This window comes from Thermobia domestica, chromosome 15 (genome assembly GCF_964235325.1).
Source record: "Thermobia domestica chromosome 15, izTheDome1.hap1.1, whole genome shotgun sequence".
NCBI lineage: Eukaryota > Metazoa > Arthropoda > Insecta > Zygentoma > Lepismatidae > Thermobia > Thermobia domestica.
The window spans coordinates 130,376,020-130,398,491 of NC_137468.1; the positions used below are offsets into that span (position 1 = coordinate 130,376,020).

General features: G+C 35.4%; 1 protein-coding gene across 6 annotated transcripts in view; it reads right to left on the reverse strand.

Annotated features, from left to right (window-relative positions):
- The window catches only part of Vps13D (vacuolar protein sorting 13D), a 571,041-nt gene that overhangs the window by 318,903 nt on the left and 229,666 nt on the right, over positions 1-22,472 (reverse strand). The gene's annotated exons all lie outside the window — the stretch shown is intronic.

A 22,472-nucleotide genomic window follows, 5' to 3' on the forward strand; every position in this document is an offset into this window, starting at 1 on the left:
TAAGAAATGTGTTGTAATACACATGCGTGTTCTAAAGAATAAGGAAAATGGGATATTCATATACACATTCGTACTGAAAAATCTTGAATACAATAATGATTATGGTTTTCAAATGTCTGATTTTAACATAATTTTGTGTGTTTCATTGCCCAGTCTTCTGGAAATCTCAATACAAAGCGTTTTTATTTAAACCTTAAATGCTCAATAAAGTCATGTACACTTGGCTTCAGTTTGAAATGCTTTTACTTGATTTGGTGTATAACATCCCTTTTCAACATTGACGAAGTTCTATGAGACGTAAAGTTATTTGCTTTCGAACCACATGAACTTTCATCAGCAATCGAACTTATGTCTGCCGCGTCGAAGGCACATACGCTAACAATACAGAGTGATTCTAAAATACACTGTGGAGTTTCTCATGAAGGTGGGATAGATTATTGCCGGTTTCTCAGAAGGATCATCTTCAAAATTGGAGGCCCTTCGTCTCTGGAGGTCAAAATTTTGGCCACTTTTGGGTACTCGATGACCCGCCCTCCTTTTTAAAACAGAAATTTTCAAAAACACTGGAACAAGTATCTCCCCCCCTTCCTTATTTTTAATGAGGAGTTTATATGCCGAGTTTCATATTTCTAACTTGGCGCGCTCGTGAGATACTGTATTTATTGTATAATATTTTGAACACCCTCTGTCCTGTTACCCTTCGGGAAAACTAATGTGATAGAAATTTAAGTTAGGAATGGTCCAGTGTAATCATGAAAATCAGTCCAGTGGTCTAAGAAGAGTTTGTTTTCAAAGATTTTTTACATTTTATTTACAGTATGTGTGGTAGATAGAATCTGAAATAATAAATAGTACTATTTTATACATATGAATGCTTGTGAACAATATGTAAAATGAGAGACTTCTTTCATTAGTCTTATTTTTATTTTATTACTGAAAACAGCAGAATACCTTTCTCCCCTTGAAACGTTAGCGGGTTTGCTCTTTTATCTTTAGGGTGAATGATCAAATCAGAAATATAAGTTTGAAAGATCCACATACCCTCGGAAAGGTCACTAGTGACGTCTATGGACAGATCTGCAAACTGCCTGAACTGCGCAGGGATAAGAAATTAATGCCAGTGTAGGATCGTGCAAATTACTCATTATTTCAATTATCTTTTAACATATTGTACTATTACTATTATTTTAGGAAAATTTTCATAATGTTGCTTTTCGAAAACAATTTATAATTATTTTAGTAAAGGAACCAAAGTTTAATCTACATTCCAAACTTATTAAAACGATTTGGAATATCCTGTTGTTTATTGGTTTCCTTATGAAGTTTTTGATTATTAAGACAATAAATTACAAGTTTAATAAGCGCATGCCGGCAGTTTATTAAGTCTATCGGTAGAGTTGCACTAACATATCTACCGTAGAGTTGTGAGCATGAAATATTTCAGGGCTTTGAAATATTTCAAAATGAACTGACTGAAACCACTAACAGCAATGCAGAGTGTTGAAAATCCTACTAGTGATACGATCACTGCAAAATTACGTGCATCAGTGGGGCCTCAATCTGCTATCATGCAATGAAGTCAAATTCCTAAGGATTAGGAATCCGTTCAGCTCCAACAACTACAAAGCCATCTACTGGATATGGACTGGAGTTGGAAATGTTCCACCATCTGGCCCACAGCAGCCCATTCTTCAAAGGCAAATAACATCGTGTCTAGACCAAATGGAAGATAAAACTAAAGTATGCTATAAATTATAAATTAGGAAATGCTTCAAATTTCAATAACTAAAAATAGGCATAGTCAATAATACTACAATGCCATACTTTTTTTTTTTTTTTTTTTTTAATGATGTCAATGAAGCATTTATGCCTATTTTTAGTTGTTGATTTTGAAACATTATTGAAGTTTGAACCCTTAGCTAGACAGCTACTTCAGTGACCACCTCTCCGGGTTTGAACACCTTATCTCCGGACTCCGGGTTTTAGAACGCTTTATCCGAGTTGTACTTGTTGTAGCAAGTTTTTATTATCACATTCATTCACATATTAATGCCGATAAATAACTATTAAAAAATCATTCTGTCCAAAATCCGAATAAAGCACTAACGGTTAGTGAGTTAGTAAGGTAGTGTACTATGCACAGCATGGTTTCAGTGTACGTACGCATTTAGATTAATTAACAATTTAAAGCCCGCTAGAGGGGCGAAGTGCAAAACAAAGTTAAAAAAATTCATACCATGTTATTGCATGAGAAAATTTTGTCGTTATTTAGTTGTATTGTGATAAATCACGTATTAAGTTAAATTCAATGGTTACTGTTTTATACACATACTGTTATAAATATAGAAGTATGAATAGTGTACTCATTGTACTCATAAGATGATTTGTATTTCCTCTGTATAAAAGACGCTGTCGGGTAAGCCACATCACGTTTTCTTTGTTTTATTAAATCTGCAGATGAAATATTGCAACGAAATATTTCAATTTTAAAAAAATTCATGAAATTATCTATCCCTAATCTGTCGTTTACATTTAACTGTATTGTGCCACTTTATTCAAAAAAATTCACAGACTCGATATGTGTGATGAAATATAATGGCACATGTTAAATCGAAGTTCGTAACCTACACTAGCTGTACTCAATCCTGCTACTTCTTAAGTGGCACACTATGTTGGACTGAACACCAGAATGGAATTGAAGGTGTCGGCCAAAACGATGAGAGATCACTTCGAAGGGTGAATATTTATCGCTTATAAAAGTTTGTATTATCGATTGATATGTTTATATGCGAACTACTTTCTTCTACCAATAGTACTGATTGAAATAAATACAAGGCAAATCATTAAGACCAGTGAAATCAAAAGGCTAAACCCTTGAAAACATTGCATTTTAAACACGTTTTCTGATGTACCCCACCACACTGGGAGATGGGAACTTACGAAATGAGGTATTTCATTACTATAATTTTTCGCAATGTTCATTTAAAATGTACTTAACCAAAAAGTAATGATCTTCGGACAAAGATAATCAACAGGATGTAGTTCCACAAACAACGTGAGCTTTCTAAAAAAGAATATATGCTGAGAAAGGCAATAATCTGAGATGAACTGGAGTATTTCTAATGAATATTAAACATGTATCCTATTAAATAAAGTGGCTTTTACCAATAACCTACCACATTAAGCCCGATGAAGGGCAAGGGGGCAATTTCTAATTTTTTCTTGCCAGAATTATTGCTAGCCCTTGAAACCGAAGAAATTCATGGAAATGTAAAGTTGGTCAGGAAACTATTCGTGTGGAATTTGTTCCAAGAATTACATACTGTACACTGCTTATAAACCAAGTTAACTAGAGTATCACTTACTGCGACAATAGTTAACAACTATTATCATTCTTTATTCTTTGAGCAACATTACCGTATTAAATTCAATATTTGTTTCTCTTAGTCATTTAAGTTTTTATCTCTATTTCTTTATAAATCTAAGACATAGTAGCTAGTCCAAACGTAACTAATCTAGTATAACAAAATATTGTTTAAAAATGTTAATAGTACGACATGACAGAAAACAGAGAATGACAATAGGATATATACTTAACAGGTTATTTTTTAACGTGTTGACGCGTTGATACAATAAGAAATTATATGGATGGGTTATAATAATTCTATTGGTTTATAGTGTTCCCATATGAAAATGTTTCTCCTGTACATGCACTGTACAGGCTCTGAAACACCTGTATAGTGCATGTTTGTGATTTTCGTAAAATCTGTCTTTTACATGTTGCATGTAATGTACTTGTTTAATGAAAAAAAGCAAGCAAATCACCACCTCGAAATAAATGTGGGTGTACCTGTATTAAACTGGACGTACAGTTGCTGTACAGATTACTGATTACAGTGTATGTACAGCGTATGTACACACTATGTTTTTCACTGTTAAATGTGAAGAACATACATGTAGTGTACAGGTTGCGAAAACAAGTACGGTACAGTGCATGTCAAAGAGCATTGAACATGTACGTAATCTGTTTAATGTACAGTGTACGTCACAAGAAAGAAAACATATGCTGTAAGATAAATATATCTGAGTACTGTACATGCACGGTGCATGTCGCATGCACAGTGAATGTATCGGTAATGGCAACAGTTCATGTCTGTAGTTGAAACACATACAGCAGTGTACATGTGGCATGTGTGCTGTATGTTTCAGGAATGAAACATAGCAAAACATATGCTGCAAGATAAACGTATTCGAATACTATACATGCACAGTACAAGTTGGATGTACAGTGCATATATCGGTGATGGTAATAGTAAATGTCTGTCGTTCAAACACATACAGATTACATGCGGTACGTGTGCTATATTTCAGGTGAATGAAACATAACAAAACATATGCTGTAAAATAAATGTGTGCGAGTACTGTACATGCACGGTAAATGTTGAATATACAGTGCATGTATCGGTGATGGCAACAATACATGTCTGTAGTTGAAACACGTACAGATTACATGTAGCATGTGTGCTACATGTTTCAGGAAGGAAAAGTACCAAAACATGTGCTGTAAGATAAATGTATGCGAGTACTGTACATGCACAGTACATGTGGCATGCACGCTATCTTCAATATTGGAAGGGGGTAATTTGCAGCTTATATCCTGGGGGAGATTAGACTTATGCTCAGAATCGTCACACTTCTCTCCAGTGTTGAATTTATGGGTGCACCGGTGGTATTTTCCCCACGGATGAAAACAGCCCCCAAAGATACATAAGAAAATCACAAGTTATTAATACTGTACGACTTTCTCCGACATATCCCCAACATCTAATTATTTCCCCCAGAGAAAGTTCCTGAATTCAATATTGCTTCTCGCCACGATACTTTTGAAATTGGATTATTGGAGGAAAGTTTTACTCAGTTCTAACTTTAGGGGGACATGTCCCCTCATCTTCCCCGGGATTTGCGCCTGCTGTTACAGTACAGTATGTAGCTTATATACATGTAGAATATCTGTGGTACGTAAGCACACATCTGATTTTAGGAACCTGGTTTTGAAAACAATAAATGTAGCGCTTTTTAAAAAATGTTACATTCTTCAAGAAGTTAAAGAAACGTGAAATAACTTTAATAGGCCTGCTTAATGAAACTAAAATAACATTCATAGTGTAGAAAAGTATATCGAAAGCAGAAGACAAGATTTTCCGCTATTCGGCGTGACGTCACATATCCAGCAGCCAATGATGTACGAAATCGTGTATTTGCTGCTCCCAACAAAAGTAATTAGCGGGAACGAGTCAACGATTAGTTGTTTGAGACCATTAGTTGATAGTTATTATATATGATCCAAATACGAGAACCAAACGGATGCAGTCGTTCAGACGTAAAAGACCAGATGGAATGATTTTAGTGCCCTGGAAAAAAGGGAAAGCTCTAGTTTGGGACTTCACCTGCACAGACACTTATGCTCCCTCCAATCTTTCACATTCATCATCACGCGCAGGTCTCGTAGCTGGTCGTAAGGAGACCGACAAGAAAAATAAATACATTAATCTCGTTGATAAATATTGGTTTGTTCCAATCGCCATCGAGTCAAGTGATACTTGGGATCAAGAAGGAGCTAATTTCATCAAGGAAATCGGCCATCGTATTTCACTTATATCGGGAGATAAACGATCTAAATCTTTCCTTATTCATTGGATCAGTATCGCAGTTCAACGTGGGAACGTGTCAGCCATTTTGGGTACGTTACCCACAAGTAAAGAATTAGAGGAGATCTTTCTCATATAAGGAAGAAAACAACGACTTCGTTTCTGAGTACCATTGACGGAAAGATATTTTAAACAATATGCACTTAAGAATTTATCTCATCATAACTGTCATCGTCATTGAAAGATACATTTTCATTTTCACGTTTACTATCCCAATTTGATTCTAATGTATATCTTTCTTTTACCATAATTTCTTGTTCTTTTAGCATTTCCTGTTATTTTGCCACAATTTCGTCTTATCTTGATAGTATTTGTTTTTCTATTAATTCTGTTAAGAGCTTATGACCATTATGAATCAGTTTAAGTTGACCATATATGTAAATAAAATTGGTGTATATTTATTTTGAAATATCACAAATTAATTGTTAGTTTAAATTAGTTAGTTAAGATCGTCATTTTGTGTAATTACTAACAATAGAAAGCATCTATATAGGAATTTTCAAATAGGTATACAGTACTTGAACGGGATTTGCTGCTGTCAGGAGCCAATCAGAAGATTTCTCAGCTGTTGTATGTATATAAGATTGTACAGTTATCCTGTATCACATAGTGTCTGATGAAGCCAAAGAGTTAGTTGGTGAAACTGTAAGACGTGTTGAATTTTTAAAGAAAAAATATATCTTGTAATATCTTATGATCCAAATATAATGGATACATCCAAAGATGCATGTTTAGTTAAATGACTTAACGGCCACGGCCAAAAATCAGCTTCGCATTGCTCTAAATGCACTGAAGAAACTATTTTATCTTTGAATAAAACTTACCAGTTCAGATGGCGCGGCCAAATTTTATTTTTTAAGAGTATTAAAGAATGTATATCTTTATCTCTCTCTCTCTCTCTCTATATATATATATATATATATATATATATATATATATATATATATATATATATATATATATATATATATATATACAGTGCGTTTCACGAATAACACTAAGGTCCTCCTCCTGAAGAAACGAAGGCAGATAGAAACATGAAACCTTTTGGAACCTTCAAGGAACTTAAAAGGCAACATTATGCTGAGAAGGAGAATCCCCCACAAGGGGGGCTAAAGGGGGTTACTGGGGGTAACTCAAAAATTTTAAATAGCAACCCCCATCGTGTGGTACCTCGTTTGAAAGGTAATCACGAGTAAAGACCACTTGTGAAAATTGTAAGTCGCTAGCATGTCCGTAGCCAACATGGCGGCCATCCGTAAAGGACGGTCGAAGTGCGTTCAACGAATAACACTAAAGCTCGTCTCCAGAAGAAACGAAGGCAGATAGAAACATGGAACTTTTTGGAACCTTCAAGGAACTTAAAAGGCAACATTATGCTGAGAAGGAGAATCCCCCACAAGGGGGGCTAAAGGGGGTTACTGGGGGTAACTCAAAAATTTTGAATAGCAACCCCCATCGTGTGGTACCTCGTTTGAAAGGTATCACGTTTGTTGACCTGTTCTGGAAAGTGCATGTTGATTGCATGTCCGTAGCCAACATGGCTGCCATTCGTAAACTATGATCGAAGAAACATTGCAAACCTGTAAGCAGAGAGTAACATAGTATGATTTGGAACATACCTCATTAATGCAGGAGATGCTCGAAGTGTGCACCGCCCACTTCCTGGCAGTAATGTAAACGTTGGACGAACTCCTCTCGAACACGGGTAAAAGTCATTACCGGTATAGAATGACAGGCATCAACTATGCGTTGGTGCAACTCCGCATGCTCTTCAGCTGCGTGCGGAACACTATAGTCTTCAAATAGCCCCAGAGAAAAAAATCGGGTGGAGCATGGTCTGGCGAACGAGCTGGCCATTCATTGGTGCCGCGACGACCAATCCATCGTCGCGGAAACTCATTATCTAAATAGTCACGTACAAGGCGGTGAAAATGGGCAGGACAGCCGTCATGCTGAAAAACGGGCGGAATCTCTCCAAATTCTTGCGGATTCTCTTCCATTGCCTCGACAATCAACGGTGCAATAAAGTCTTGCAGCAGCGCCAGGTACTTCTCACCCGTTAATATTCCATCGATGAAGAGAGGCCCGATTATGTGATTACCTAAGATACCCGCCCGGACATTCAGCGACTCTGGGGGCGGGGAGATTTGCTTAGTGGTTTTCAAATCCCCTTGGTTTTCTCATTTGGGTTTTTAAAGTTGGAGAGATTTGGCTTGTGTGTGTCAAGAAAACCCGAGGTTTTTTCCCCCTTGGTTTTGGTTAAAAAAACACCAGCAAAACACCAATGGTTTTTCGTCTGGAGAGTTAAATATCTCTGGGTTTTTAAAAATGGAGATATTTGGTCTACAGTGAAAAAAACCAAGTGTTAAATACCTAGCACTTTACTGGGGGAAATTTATCCTACTGGTAGGAGTGTTTTTTTCAGACGGAATAATTTCCTGTAATCAACCTGGACGAAATAGACCACATCGATTACGTGGGTGATGTTATTGAGAACCAGCCACACAAAAGAAATTATACAATACGTGGCAGAGTAGATCCTTTGGCAGTCTACACTAATGAAGAATTTGGACATCGTTTTGGCTATACCAAAGAAACTTTCCGAGCATCAATGCATTTGATTGAAGAAGATCTACACAAACCACTACGTAAGCATGACTGCTCCGCAGATTTACAGGTATTGATTACATTACGCATTCTCCGCACAGGCACTTTTCAACGAGTTGGTGGTGATTTGGTAAATGTGCATCGCACAACTGCAGGAAAAATATTTCACAGTGTAGTTGCAATTATAGCTAGAAGGCGGCCCCAGTTCATAAAAATGCCTGCAGGAACAGAAGTGCCTGCAGTGAAACTGAAGTTCTATGAGGAATCACAATTCCCTTGTGCAATTGGAGCAATTGATTGCACGCATATTCCAGTTCTGTCACCCTCTGGTCCAACTGCAGAGTTGTACAGAAACAGGAAAGGGGTACATAGTATCAATACACAGCTAATTTGTGATTCTAATATGAACATATTAAATATCGTTGCACGTTGGCCTGGCTCCACCCATGATTTAACAGTTTGGAGGAACTGTTCCCTGAGAGTCATAGCCGAAGAAAGAAACCTTCCTGTATTATTAACAGGTGACGGTGGTTATGGTTGTACAAGCTACATGTTAACGCCTATTCCAAATCCTAAAAACGCTGCAGAAGAAAGATATAACCATGCTCGCTGGGTTCTATTCGATTAGACAGACAGGGAAAATAATACTTTTCAGTCACATGTACAGCAAGTCGGTGGATTTCAAGAAAAACCCTGGGTATTTCACCCCACGGTTGATAATGAGCAAATCTCTTCACTGAAAAACCGCGGGTTTTCGCAAAAATACCTCGGGGGCAAATACCTAGTGTTTCACTAAAAATCAGAGGTTATTTTCCCCACAGCAAATCTCCCCGCCCTGGGTGTTGAGTGTTGCCTTCACGAAATACATGAGGGTTTGTGTCACACCAATATCGGCAGTTATGCCTGTTGACCTTGCCATTCAAGTAGAACGTACTCTCATCGCTGAAACACACGTTTGTCAGCACAATGGTCCCACGTGCCAATGCCTCACACATCTGCTCACAAAACTCGATACGCATATCGGGATCATGTTCACTTAACTCCTGGACCATATGTAGTTTGTATGGATGGAAGGTATGTTTTTTTTTTTTTTAAGATTCTGTACGTCGTTGTGCATGACACACCACACGTTTGAGCCACAGTTGTTATGGACTGTTGAAGATGCACATTCAGCTTTGCCAACACTTGTATCTGTGTTTCTTCCGTAGCAACACTAGGGTTTCGAGGCTTTGGGGCATTGGTCACACTGCCTGTCGTGAAGAATTTGATTAATAAATGGCGTACAGAAGAAACACTAATTGGATTGCGCACATTTTGTTCATTGAACAACCGTGCTGTTGCACTGTACAAACGATTCGTAGCACCAAAGAGTAACACAATTTCAATTCTCTGTTCAAGAGACCACATTATGTATGCAATGTAGGATGGTCAAACGCACCAGCACAAACATATGTCTACGTCCTTCAGACCTACTGTTCCGGGTTGTAATGTAGCGCAATGTTGGTCGGAAAAGCACATCTGATAGTGGTGCACGAGTAAACAGAGTAGCTTTGCTAAAGTACGTGTGTCCAACACCAAAGCGTCACCACGGGCAACTCGTCGTCATGAACTACATCTCGTCCGTAAGAGTAGCAGTTCGACAGTAACGCAATGGTAAAGTGTTGGTTCAGTACACGTGCGGTCCGGGGTTCGAGCCTCGGAGGGTTCAGATTTTTCAATAATAGTATGGTACTCTCTTTTCTATCGGTTTCAGTTCAATTTGCATGTTTTGTATTTGCAATACTGTTATAGTGTTAGTTGTGTGGTATGTGTATTGTGCATTCGTTCCGAACTAGACCTACGTTAGACTTTAGAGTTTGTTGTGGACACGGTCTGGCCTCTATACGCGATTACTTTTCCAGCGAGGTATCACACGATGGGGGTTGCTATTCAAAATTTTTGAGTTACCCCCAGTAACCCCCTTTAGCCCCCCTTGTGGGGGATTCTCCTTCTCAGCATAATGTTGCCTTTTAAGTTCCTTGAAGGTTCCAAAAGGTTCCATGTTTCTACCTGCCTTCGTTTCTTCTGGAGACGAGCTTTAGTGTTATTCGTTGAACGCACTTCGACCGTCCTTTACGGATGGCCGCCATGTTGGCTATGGACATGCTAGCGACTTACAATTTTCACAAGTGGTCTTTACTCGTGATTACCTTTCAAACGAGGTACCACACGATGGGGGTTGCTATTTAAAATTTTTGAGTTACCCCCAGTAACCCCCTTTAGCCCCCCTTGTGGGGGATTCTCCTTCTCAGCATAATGTTGCCTTTTAAGTTCCTTGAAGGTTCCAAAAGGTTTCATGTTTCTATCTGCCTTCGTTTCTTCAGGAGGAGGACCTTAGTGTTATTCGTGGAACGCACTATATATATATATATATATATATATATATATATATATATATATATATATAGATAGATAGATAGATAGATAGATAGATAGATAGATAGATAGATAGATAGATAGATAGATATATTGTACATAGTAGTAAGTTGAGTTTTTTACGCGTTGTATCTATTAATTGTACATTTGTACTTCATACGAGAATGAAGTTTCATCAATATAAAACAAACGTAGGCTTACCTACTACAATGTCAATAGATATTATGTCCCAAAGCAAAAGGATTTCATCAGATTAAGTTATGTTTTACTACAGCACTTAATTTCAATATTTCATTCTCAGTACGTTCAGAGCACACTCTTTTGCCATTTGGAGTTTGTGGAAAGTATTAGCCAAACAGTGGATATGATTATAGGCTATTTCATGTTAAAATGCATGCCCATTAATTCTTTGCCTCAGGAATTGATTAATATTTGTCCGATTATCGAAGATAGGTCCAAATATATGTTCTATATATATATATATATATATATATGACAGAGAGAGAGAAGGCTAATTATTGAATTTCAGTAAAATTGGTAAGAGAAAAGAACTAGTCTTTACCTTGACTTGGCCAATGATTTAATGACACACTATTAACAGTAGATTAAAATACAAGGGCACATGTAAGTGCTTATTAACTTCCTCTCCATCTATAATCATATATTATTTTTTTAAGTACTCATGAGCCCTTGTACTTTAATGTACAATTGATAGTGAGTCACTAAATCAAATACCAGTGCCGAGTCAAGGTAAAGAGTTGCCAAGAAAAGAAGTGAATGGTGATATCAATGTTACAAAGCGCATGTTACCGGTCAGTATATACATATATACAGGCCCATATCTACGGGGAGCAAGAGGGGCCGGACCCCCCCTAAATTTTTCTTGGCCCCCCTAAAATTTTCATGGAAGGCTTGCAAAAAAAAAAAAAAAAAAAAAAACCTCGATTAATTCTATGTGTAAACACTAAGAATAAAATGCAATATAAAAGAGATTATTCCAAGAATTTTTCCATTTTAACTATTTGTTGAACACTTCTAAACATATTTTAAAGGAGTTAAAGTAAAGTTTATCAGTCTTGTCGAATCTAGATATGAAATGACACAATACATATTGAAGCAAGTTTTTACGAAAAGAAGGAATATGTTCATAATACTTCATGCTACAGTTGTAATAGCGACCTGGAAGGTAGGAGACGAAGTGTGAAGTGCTTGCTGCAAGCCAAATCATAAAAACAGGAGCAGGAACAAAGCGTTTATCTTTTGTCGATTGCAGTAACGGCGGTAGGTTATTGTTATTCTATTGTGTAGTTGTAACACATACATGCATTGCAAAATCCTCGTCAACATCAAACCTTAGATTAACTGTGGAACAATTAGTTGTGAATTGAATTAAGAGCTCCGAGTTCCCTTAAATGCAACTGATTCCAATAGGGTCCAAATTATTGTGGTGTGATATGTAAAACAAGAACTATAGTGGAGAATTCACCGAAAAAGTAATGGTTGCACTAAAGTAAATTACCTTAATTAGATGAGTAACTGAGCGAGTGAACATATTTAACGTTTAAGGATTAAATTAAGGAGCCAGGACTAGTAAAAATTTGCAAGATTTAGAGGAGAAATTAAGTAAGAAAATGTTTTGTATTGTACTTGGGGTGGGGGATCCCGTGGAAGTAGCTAGTTTTCATATAAAAACGTTGTGAATTGGAACAATTTCTTAATCGCGTACGCGTAATAATGTTGTAATTCAACATGAAAGAATCAGTGATGTTTTTTACTCGATACTAGATGGGTGTAGCATTTTACTTACATTGAGAAAAATCCGTTCTCCGGACAGTGGTATATTGTACAAAAATACGGAATCCTCTTGCTTACTACAAAAATCAGAACGGAGCATACGTTATCCGTATGCTACATAGGCACTGCCCTTACGTGTTACATCATGCCATTGCATGATGTTTGATGTCTAACAGTACATACATATATGTATGTTACCTTCGTCAGCTATATGTTATATACGTCCATTTGTATGTGAGATCCTGACCGCCTATATTGTTTCATACGGAAAGTGTATAGATGGAGCACTTATACAGAAAGTATTAGAAAACATGCGTTTTTAGTTATACGCTTGCTGTACGTTAAGTCCAAAAACTACAGGATTTACAAATGTAATCTACGATATTACGTATGCTGCATACATTTTTTTCTCAGTGTAGCTTTGAATAGCATTATAGTATTTTTTTTAAGCTGTTTTGGTATGTGTCTTCTTGGTATAGTGTGCAGGTGGTTCATTTAAATAAAACGAGTTTAATTTAAGATTTTAAACAAGAACTTAGTATAAATATTAAAAAAAAGAATACAACTGTAATTGTAAACAAGGGAATTCAAAGTTACCAGTCCCCCTAATTTTCAAGAAAAAATCTACAATCATCAATTTCTACTTAAACTTTACTCATTTTATGTTCTCTTACGTTACCTCGAGGGTGTGAGTACGGGGGAGGAACCACAATTACATATGGGAATCCATTGTTAACCTAAAGGGGAGACTGGCGGGTCGCGCGGAGTTGAGAGGGAAGAACGAGCGAAGCGAGAAGCCGAAGTAAGGTGGGATAGCGCACTACTAGGTTACTTAGGTTAGGTTATGTCTACTTCGCACTTACCTTAGTACGTACTAGGTTTGCAGAGCTCTCCTATCTCAAGAAGAAAATCGTGAACGATTATTGGTGGTCTTTGTTCTTTCATTCATTAAGTCATGAATATTCAAAAGATTAACCCTTGTCCGGGCAAGATATTTTTGTAACGTAGACGGGCAACTGGGGCCTTACCAACTCTATTACCCATACCAACTCGATATGTTCATGACTTTAACTTCGACTAAAGATAGAAGAATTCAGAATCTTATGTCATCGAAATATTTATGGTTATTGAGAAATTCGAAAAAAAATATATGAAGCTACTGGGCCTGGGAGGCCCCGCTTGCCCGGATAACATGTTTTACAAATGTTAGTACTGTCAATTAACATACAGCGCAAAGACCCTGTACACTTGCAGGCATGTTTACTCGAAAATTATCCACAATCCAACCATCCTGAACCTAGAGACAAGTACTTCCCTTTACTTGCGAATTAGTCCCGTCTTTATAACCGCTTATTATAAGGTATTACACATAAATTACACTTAACTTACATGTTATGAAGCACAAGCAATCAAATTATCAAATTCTTCTAGATAAATTTTCAAAATTTTGATAAAAACTGAATGACAAGTTAACCCTAAACAAGAGCCTAAGTAAAGCTGAATGTCCTTATTTCACAGTAGATCATCTCTCGTTCTTGATCTTAATGTTAGTATTACATGTGGGACTATTAAAACATTTATATTTTAATTCTAATTCGTGTTATCCATTTAATAAAATTCACGTTTTTTCATGTAGATTACAGAATGTTAACTTAATGTGTGTGTGTAGAGAGGATAATAGAATTAAGTAGAAGCAAAATACTTAAACATTCAAAAGCAGATATTATGAATTGCTCATGCTACTATTTGATAAATTATAATATGATTCGCTCGGGCCACCTCTACATTTTTGGGCTGGCTACGGGCCTATATATATATATATATATATATATATATATATATATGAGAATCATACAGGTAAGTAACTGTGGTGAATGCATTTTACGTGCAGGTTTACTTTTGGCACACCACTCGAAATAATTGTTGAAAAAGTATAAATTCTTTCACTAATTCCCTTCTTATTGTTTCCTAAATGATTTGTGCTGGGCGACATGAAAACATCTCACTTGGCATACATAAAATTCAAGAGGGTCATCAGAAGTAATTATTGAATCATTACAATTCTTTTACGATTTGCGTATAAATATGGTGTCCGCATGTGTGGCATAACTATAGTACAGAAAACGCCAACCTACCTGTGCTAGGTGGCTACTAAGAAAGCACTATAAGGCTATGTAACCGGATCAGGGAGGGTCAAGCAGTAGTGAAGTGGTGCGTCTGAAGAAGCAGGCGCGTCAGCGAGGGTGGGTATACGCGTAAGCGAGGTACTAAAAACAAATAGGTTTTGACAATGATACGAGTTTCAATGACACTTGTCATGGTCTCATACTAGTAGCGCTCCACTTGTAAACATGAAATACGGATTCTATACATTGTGCAGAAATACTCTGCCTAAGAAAATAGTATCTAATACAGTCATACAATAGTAACCCTAAGCTTGTAAACCTAAAATACTGGTGTATTACTTTGTGTTTAATTATATCGCCTGCAGAAATACGTTCTCTATAGATTTGTCTTTTGGTGCAAGGTATTGAGTTGGACCTGTAAATGTTCCAAAAGGTGGTGCGCGAAAAGTAAATCAGCACCGTATTTTAACCGAAGGTAACCAAAAAAAACCTAAACTACCTTAGTATGAGGAGAAATAGTAAGTTTACGTTTTTATGTGGAAACGAAAAAAACTAATGAGTATATTGGTTGAGTTAGACTGTTCTGGTATCGAATATGTCTGTTAAATTTATTTAGCGTTTATTATAATCTGGTTATTACGTTACAGGTACAAAATGTGACTAAGAAAAAATTACGTAACTGAAGAAAGTGCTGATGAAAACAGCAATGGAAGTTTGAGTGAAGACTCTCAGGATGAAGATTCATCGCCGAAAGTAAAGCAACGCAGACTCCATCAAGAGAAGTGTGTATCATACTTGGGCTACTCTTTTGGAACAATTCCTTTTTACTTTTTCAAAATCATGCGTGAGACCAAAAACAAAATGGTGAACTAATTTTTATTTATGTGCCAGCCTTCGTTAATCAGTTTGAAATTATTTTTAATTCAGATGTTCGAATTTCTCCACAACGTAACAGTATTTTGATCCTTTCGATGTAAGGAACTTGGCTGCCTCAAAAGTATCAAGAAATATTGCTCTGAGAAGGTCCGTGAAAGAATATTACATATATGCCCATATTTAATGAGTGTCACGCATATTTATTTACGTTTACTTATCAGCACATTGTAATATGAAACTCCACAAAATTAATAATTAACTTCCCCTAATCTTAATAGTCAAATTATTTAAGGCAACAACACGATGCATATTAAATAGTGACATACCTAGGCTTAAATCCATTATTTTTGATTGACCGATGGTGTAGTTGATTGACATAATGTTGTGGTCAATCAGAGATTACAAAAGTATTGTCAGGTTGAAGGTACTCTTCGAATGGGTGGGCATATAACGTTTACTCCGTAGGATGATAATCCTAGGACAGCAAACATTACATTAGATAGCATAAATAGGACGTTTGCTCGAGCGTTGACGATGAAACAAGTTATTATAAGTAATAGCTCCTTTCAACGCCAACTACACATAAGCAAAGATTTTAAATACAACCTTAAATATGCTTACACACCAAAGATTCAGCATCATAATTTCAAAGGATAATAAACATCACAAACAATAAGTAAGAATTATTTCCAGTACCATGCACATAAATTGATTACCACGAGGCTTGAGGATACAACATGCAAATTACAATCAATACGCAAAAATGGACTTAGAATTTTAATAATTAATCATATTTACATCACCTTATATTAGGTATTGGATTTTACACTAGAATTGAGTATCGATGACTTCTATATATCGGAATATAAAAGGATAAATTACATTGTAATGTGATTATGTTCTTCAGCAAGATAATCGAAATGTTACGTTTTTTGTCTCTCGGCGCCAAGTAGTGTTGCCTACCGCCAAATCTCTTTCTCGCAGTTCGCGTGAGTTTCTCGTGTTGGGTGACGTAAGAGCGGACAGAGGTGTGATTGGCTGGAGAAGAGCTGGCCAAGGTCAAGCCAGTCGTCTGCATCCTCTGAGGGAGAAAACGCATACATAGAAACGTAGTCTTCTTGCAAGTGACAATCCTTTTTTAAAAAAAAGAGAATTAAACTGCTTGAGCCGCATACAGCCAAAATAATGTCCAAATAAGTTTATGACAGGCACTAACAATAGTGTATCATTGAACTGCAATATGTTGGCATTCTATCCTTTATCACCTGTCGATGAATCGAACAGACACTATCATAACGATAACAAGTACGTATTTGCCGAAAAAAATCATATAAGGAGTAGCCTCTCCCACCAATATTTTTGAATCCTACATTAGTTCAATTCTAGTCAGATGTCAAAATTTATCCTGCCATCAGTAAGGTCTTAAGGTTACGCTAGAGAGCGAGTGAGCTTTAAAGAGTCAGATCGAAATAGTATCTTGTGATTAAGCTTGTTTTCTGAATTTTAAGAATGAAGGGAGCAATGTGGCTAGAACACTAACCTCTGGTGCGTCAAGTCCCTAGTTTGATAGCCTCCGATGTGTTAGTGGACAACATAGTTTCGCATGTTTAACCAAGTTCTCCCATTTCCTCGTACATTCTCATTCCACAATTTTCATTCATTTATAGTCCATTTCCTTTAACCTATACAGCATATCCATTGGACATTAAAATTTAAATTACATGTTGGTTATATCATTGATATACGAAATAATGATAAAGAAAATAATTTTATTTTGAATTTTTCCTTCAATAGCTTTTATACATAATAAATATATATATTATATGTATATAATATATTATGTACTTATAAGAATTACTATAAATATTGTAATTCATTGCGGGGCCTCCTTTAATCTTCTCTAGTAGTAGAGAATGGATCGATCTGGAACAACCTAACTCATACTTGCTCAACTCAGGAGCCCCTGGGAAATCGAGCACCTTACACCGTGAACCCACGGTCTTTTACGACCTCCATTTTAGGGGTGAATTTGTTCCCTTTTATGAGCACTTTTTAGGGGTGTACTCGTTCCCTTTTATGAGCATATTTTTAGGGGTGATCAACCATTATTTGAACATAGCAGATAACACATAAGATTACGAACACATAGAAGAGCAGATAACACATAGCAGAGACTACGTAAAATAGCAAGGGTGGACTCGTTCCCTTTTATGATCACTTTTTCAAACCCTATTTTAACACAGCAGAAATGACATAAGACTACGAACACATAGAAGAGCATAAGACTATGTAACATAACAGAGCTAATACAAGAGTATGGCTTATTTTCCAACCCTTATTTTAACATAGCAGAGAATACATAATATTCATTCCCTTTTATGATCACTTTTTCAACCCCTATTGGAACATAGCACATAATACATAAGACTACGTAAATAGCAGGGGTGAACTCGTTCCCTTTTATGAGCACTTTTTTCAACCCTTATTTTAACATAGTAGATAACACATAAGACTACGTAACACAGCTGAGGTGTACTCGTTCTCTTTTATGAGCCTTTTTCAACCCCTATTTTAACATAACAGAAATGACATAAGAATACGTAACATAGCAGAGCTAATAGAAGACTATGGCTTATTTTCAATCCTTATAAGACTATGTAACAGAGCAGGGGTGTACTCATTACAACCCTTATTTTAACATAACAGAAATAGCAGACAATGAGCAAAGATTACAATCGAACACCCACGATCTATAGATAGTCATTTTAGAGGGTGTATTCATTCATTCTCTTTGATGACCATTTTTTCCACCCCTAATTGAAATTACATAGCAGAGCAGATAATACATAAGATTCGTTTCCTTTTATGAGCACTTTTAGGGGTGTATCCGTTCTCTTTTATGATTACTTTTTCAACCCCTATTTGAACATTTTAACAAAGCAGAAATTTATGAACACATTCTCCACCCCTATTTTAACGTAGCACTGATTTCGTTCCCAACCCCTAATTTAACATAGCAGAAATGACACAAGCATATCCCCAAACTACTGATCATCGTGAACAAAGGTCAAACTCAAAAACGAAACAACATATCGAGGTGCTGTTTCCACATTTAACAAGAGGTCATCAGATACTACATGTCTCAAAATTAGTGGCCATGAAGGTCAAAGGTCAAAATACTTAAAACCTAATAACTTGGAAACGGATCCACATATTGAGATGGTGTTTACATATTTAGTAATTGGTCATCAACTACTACAAGTTCCAAAATAATGATCATCGAGGTCAAAGGTCAAAATACTTAAAACCCAATAACTCGAAAACGGAGTCACATATTGAGGTGGTGTTTCCACATTTAGTAATTGCTCATCAACTACTACAGGTTCCAAAAATAATGACCATCGAGGTCAAAGTACTTAAAACCTAATAACTCGAAAATGGATCCACATATTGAGGTGCTGTTTTCATATTTAGTAATTGGTCATCAACTACTACAAGTTCCAAAAATAGTGACCATCGAGGTCAAAGGTCAAAATACTTAAAACCAAATAACTCGAAAATGGATCGACATACTGAGGTGCTCTTTCCACATTTAGCAAGAGGCCATCAACAAGTACATGTTAAAAAAGTACTGACCACCGAGATCAAAGGTCAAAATACTTAAAACCTAATAACTCGGAAACGAAGCAACGTATCGAGGTGCTGTTTTCAAATCTAGTAATAGGTCATCAACTAGTACATGTTAAAAAAGTACTGACCATCGAGGTCAAAGGTCAAATATTTAAACCCGAATAACTCTTAAACGGAGCAACGTATTGAGGTGCTGTTTCCAAATCTAGTAAGATGTCATCAACTACTACAAGTTTCAAAAATAATGGTCATCGAGGTCAAAGGTCAATTTCGTAAACGAAACCACATATTGAGATAACGTTCCCTCGTTTAGTAAATTTGTGTGATCTATTCAATTTTGTACAAAGCAGAAAAAAGTGAAGAAGGAATAAATTTGAGTGGCTTATTTACTTTTGTATTAATGAGAAAGAAATCAAAGGAACACAATTTTAACTAGCGCAGAATTTCTGTACCTTTTTGGGCTATTCAAATAAACGCAAAAATTAATTTGGATGGACTAACAAGAAAGAAAGCAAAGATATACCATATTAACTAGCTGAGAATTTTATATCATCTTATATTATTTAAACAAAACGAAGGGCTAAATTTGAGAAAGCGAACATGGATTGTGGAGAATCAAATTTTGAATGTATTCACCAAAATATATTTTCGTTATTTTTGTAGTTTATTTCGTTTTGTTATATGTTATTATTTATTGGATTGTTATATGTTATTAGTTTAAAAGTTTTCTCAATGATGCTATATGACTAGTTTACTTCATGTCATCAAGTAGTGCATATTTGAGCGTATGAAAATGGAGGCAAAGTTAGTCATCCTTTTAAATTTTAATATTTATAGAAATATTTCTAAAGTCAGATATTTAAGTCGATTTCTATGATGATTATTTAAACAAATTAACTAAACTCGACCATGATTACAAAATCATATGTTTAATATACACGATTCCATGGATACCGCTGTGTAAACCCCAAACTCCGATATATAGTAAAGCAAAAGTGAAGTTAGTTGGGTTCGAGAGTTTGTAGAAAATTAAAATTTTATAAAGGTCGATCCAATATAATTTAGTCAGCAGCAAATTACGTAATTTTTCAAGTTTTAAGCTGCCTTCGAAATCAATAGTTATCTAAAGGATTAAACAAAGTGGTTTTAGTTTAAACTGGATTGTATTTAAATAAAAATTTGTCTGAAAATAGTAAATTATACACAAATATATTGGCTGCGAACTGATCAAAGGAAATTTGGATCTTTGTGTAGTAGGTGTGAATAAGGTAAACTAGGTTTAGCTACATAATTAGCTCATTCAAGTGCTATTTAATTCATCTTCAGTGGAATATATAGTTTACAAGTGACATAGCCTTCAACATGACCAGTACTTAAGAAACTTCAGCTCGCCTCCCTCGATAGGGGATGGCTGATACCTAGATTCGCTACACAAATGTCTTAGCTACAACAAAATTTTAAAAGTTCAGAAATGTTGACTAACGTATAAAAATTAATTTACGTAAATAAACAAGTATTGGCCATTGTAGAATATCATATATAATCAAAATTATTTTCTGAGTTGAAATATAGTAAATCTGAACCTGCTCTATACTAAATCTATTCCAATCTTCTTTAATTAAGTGGTAAATGGATTGCATATTTGATCTCATGTTACTTTGCAATTAAAGTGCGATCGTTCATGTTTGTTCAATATAGTACAGAAAAATGTAGAAATTCCGATCAGGTTAGATTAGATTATCTTCCAGGTCTTGTCCTAGTAGTATTTCTTCAGTAAATGCATGTACAAGAATCTGAAGATTTGTGTAGTATTTCTTTGCCAATGCATGTACGAGTACCTGCATGATATGAATGTACTAATAATGAATGTGTAGAAAATACCTACTAGAATATAGGTAATACAATTAGTAACACATTTGTATAATGTATGAATTGATAGAATACTAACAGCATGAATTTTTATTCTCTTATTTGGAAATTGAGATCTGTAAATTTGTATTGGTGGACACATGCATGTTAATTGTTTAATATTATTAACAAGAATTTAAATGTATTAAACATCCTATTATGTTGATCAAAAAGGGACATCTATCAGCAGATATAGAACTATTTTATGAAACATAATCACTGTTTTTGCTAATATGCAAATTATAAAATAAAAAGTTGAAAAGCAAATTCTTTAGGAGTTGAAATTAATTCCATAGCTTGTATATAAGAAATAGTGAGTAATGGACATGGTCTGGAAATGAGATTTCTCGTTGGTAGAAAATTCAATAGGCCACTCAAATGGTCTTTCTTCGGTTTTTGTGGTTATTACAAATTTATTCCTTTGTTTATTTGTGTAGCTTTTTTCCTGTTTAGTACAAATATTACAAAAAGGCATAAAAATCTTAGGCTGTTATAAATGGTTAGAACACCCATATTTAAATGGCAACATTAGGTATGAAAAAGCTGAGCTAGTTAAAATATATCATCTTTACTTTTCTTCGAATGAGTACAAAAACTTAGACTACTCAAGTTATCCTCAGTTTTTTAATAGTACAAAAAAGTATAAAATGGCCCTTCTTTCGTTTATTTGGCTAGTGCAAAATTGTACAGAAATATTGAACTAGTTAAAATGTGCCTTGTTCGATTTTTTTCTCTGGTCTCACTCATATTTATGCCTTCGTTTATTAGACTAGTTTAAAATGGTCCTTTTTGCTTTTTCCTTTTGTTTGTTGAAATAATACAGAATGGTATAAAATACTCAGCTAGTTAAGATGACCCTTTTTAGAGTTGACACAAATTATAAATCCTTTGTTTATTTGAATACTCCAAAATGATACAATTTCTTTGTTTCTCTCGGTGGTATAAAACTAAATACTCCATTGTTTATTTGAGTAGTAAAATTCTGAGCCAGTTAAATGACATTTTTCATTGGTACAAAATTGAATAGGTCACTTAAATTTATTTTTTCGTATATTTGATTAGTACAAAATGTATATAAATTCTGAGCTTGTTAAAATGGTCTTTATTCGCTTTTTTCTGATTGATACAAAAATAGAACATTTTAGTAGTTCAAAAGTTACATAAATTCTGAGCTTGTTAAAAGGGTTTAAACAGTACATGATATAAAATTCCAAGCTAGTTAAAGTAGCTCTTCTTCTCTTTTCCAGTTGGTACAAAAGAAAATAATCCACCTAATCTTCACTTCTTTTCTGGTTGGTATTCCTTCGTTTATTGAAGTAGTACAAGATAGTATAAAAGTCTGAGTTAGTTAAAATGAACCTCCTTCGTTTTTTTTGTTTGAGTAGTACAAAATGACATAAAATGG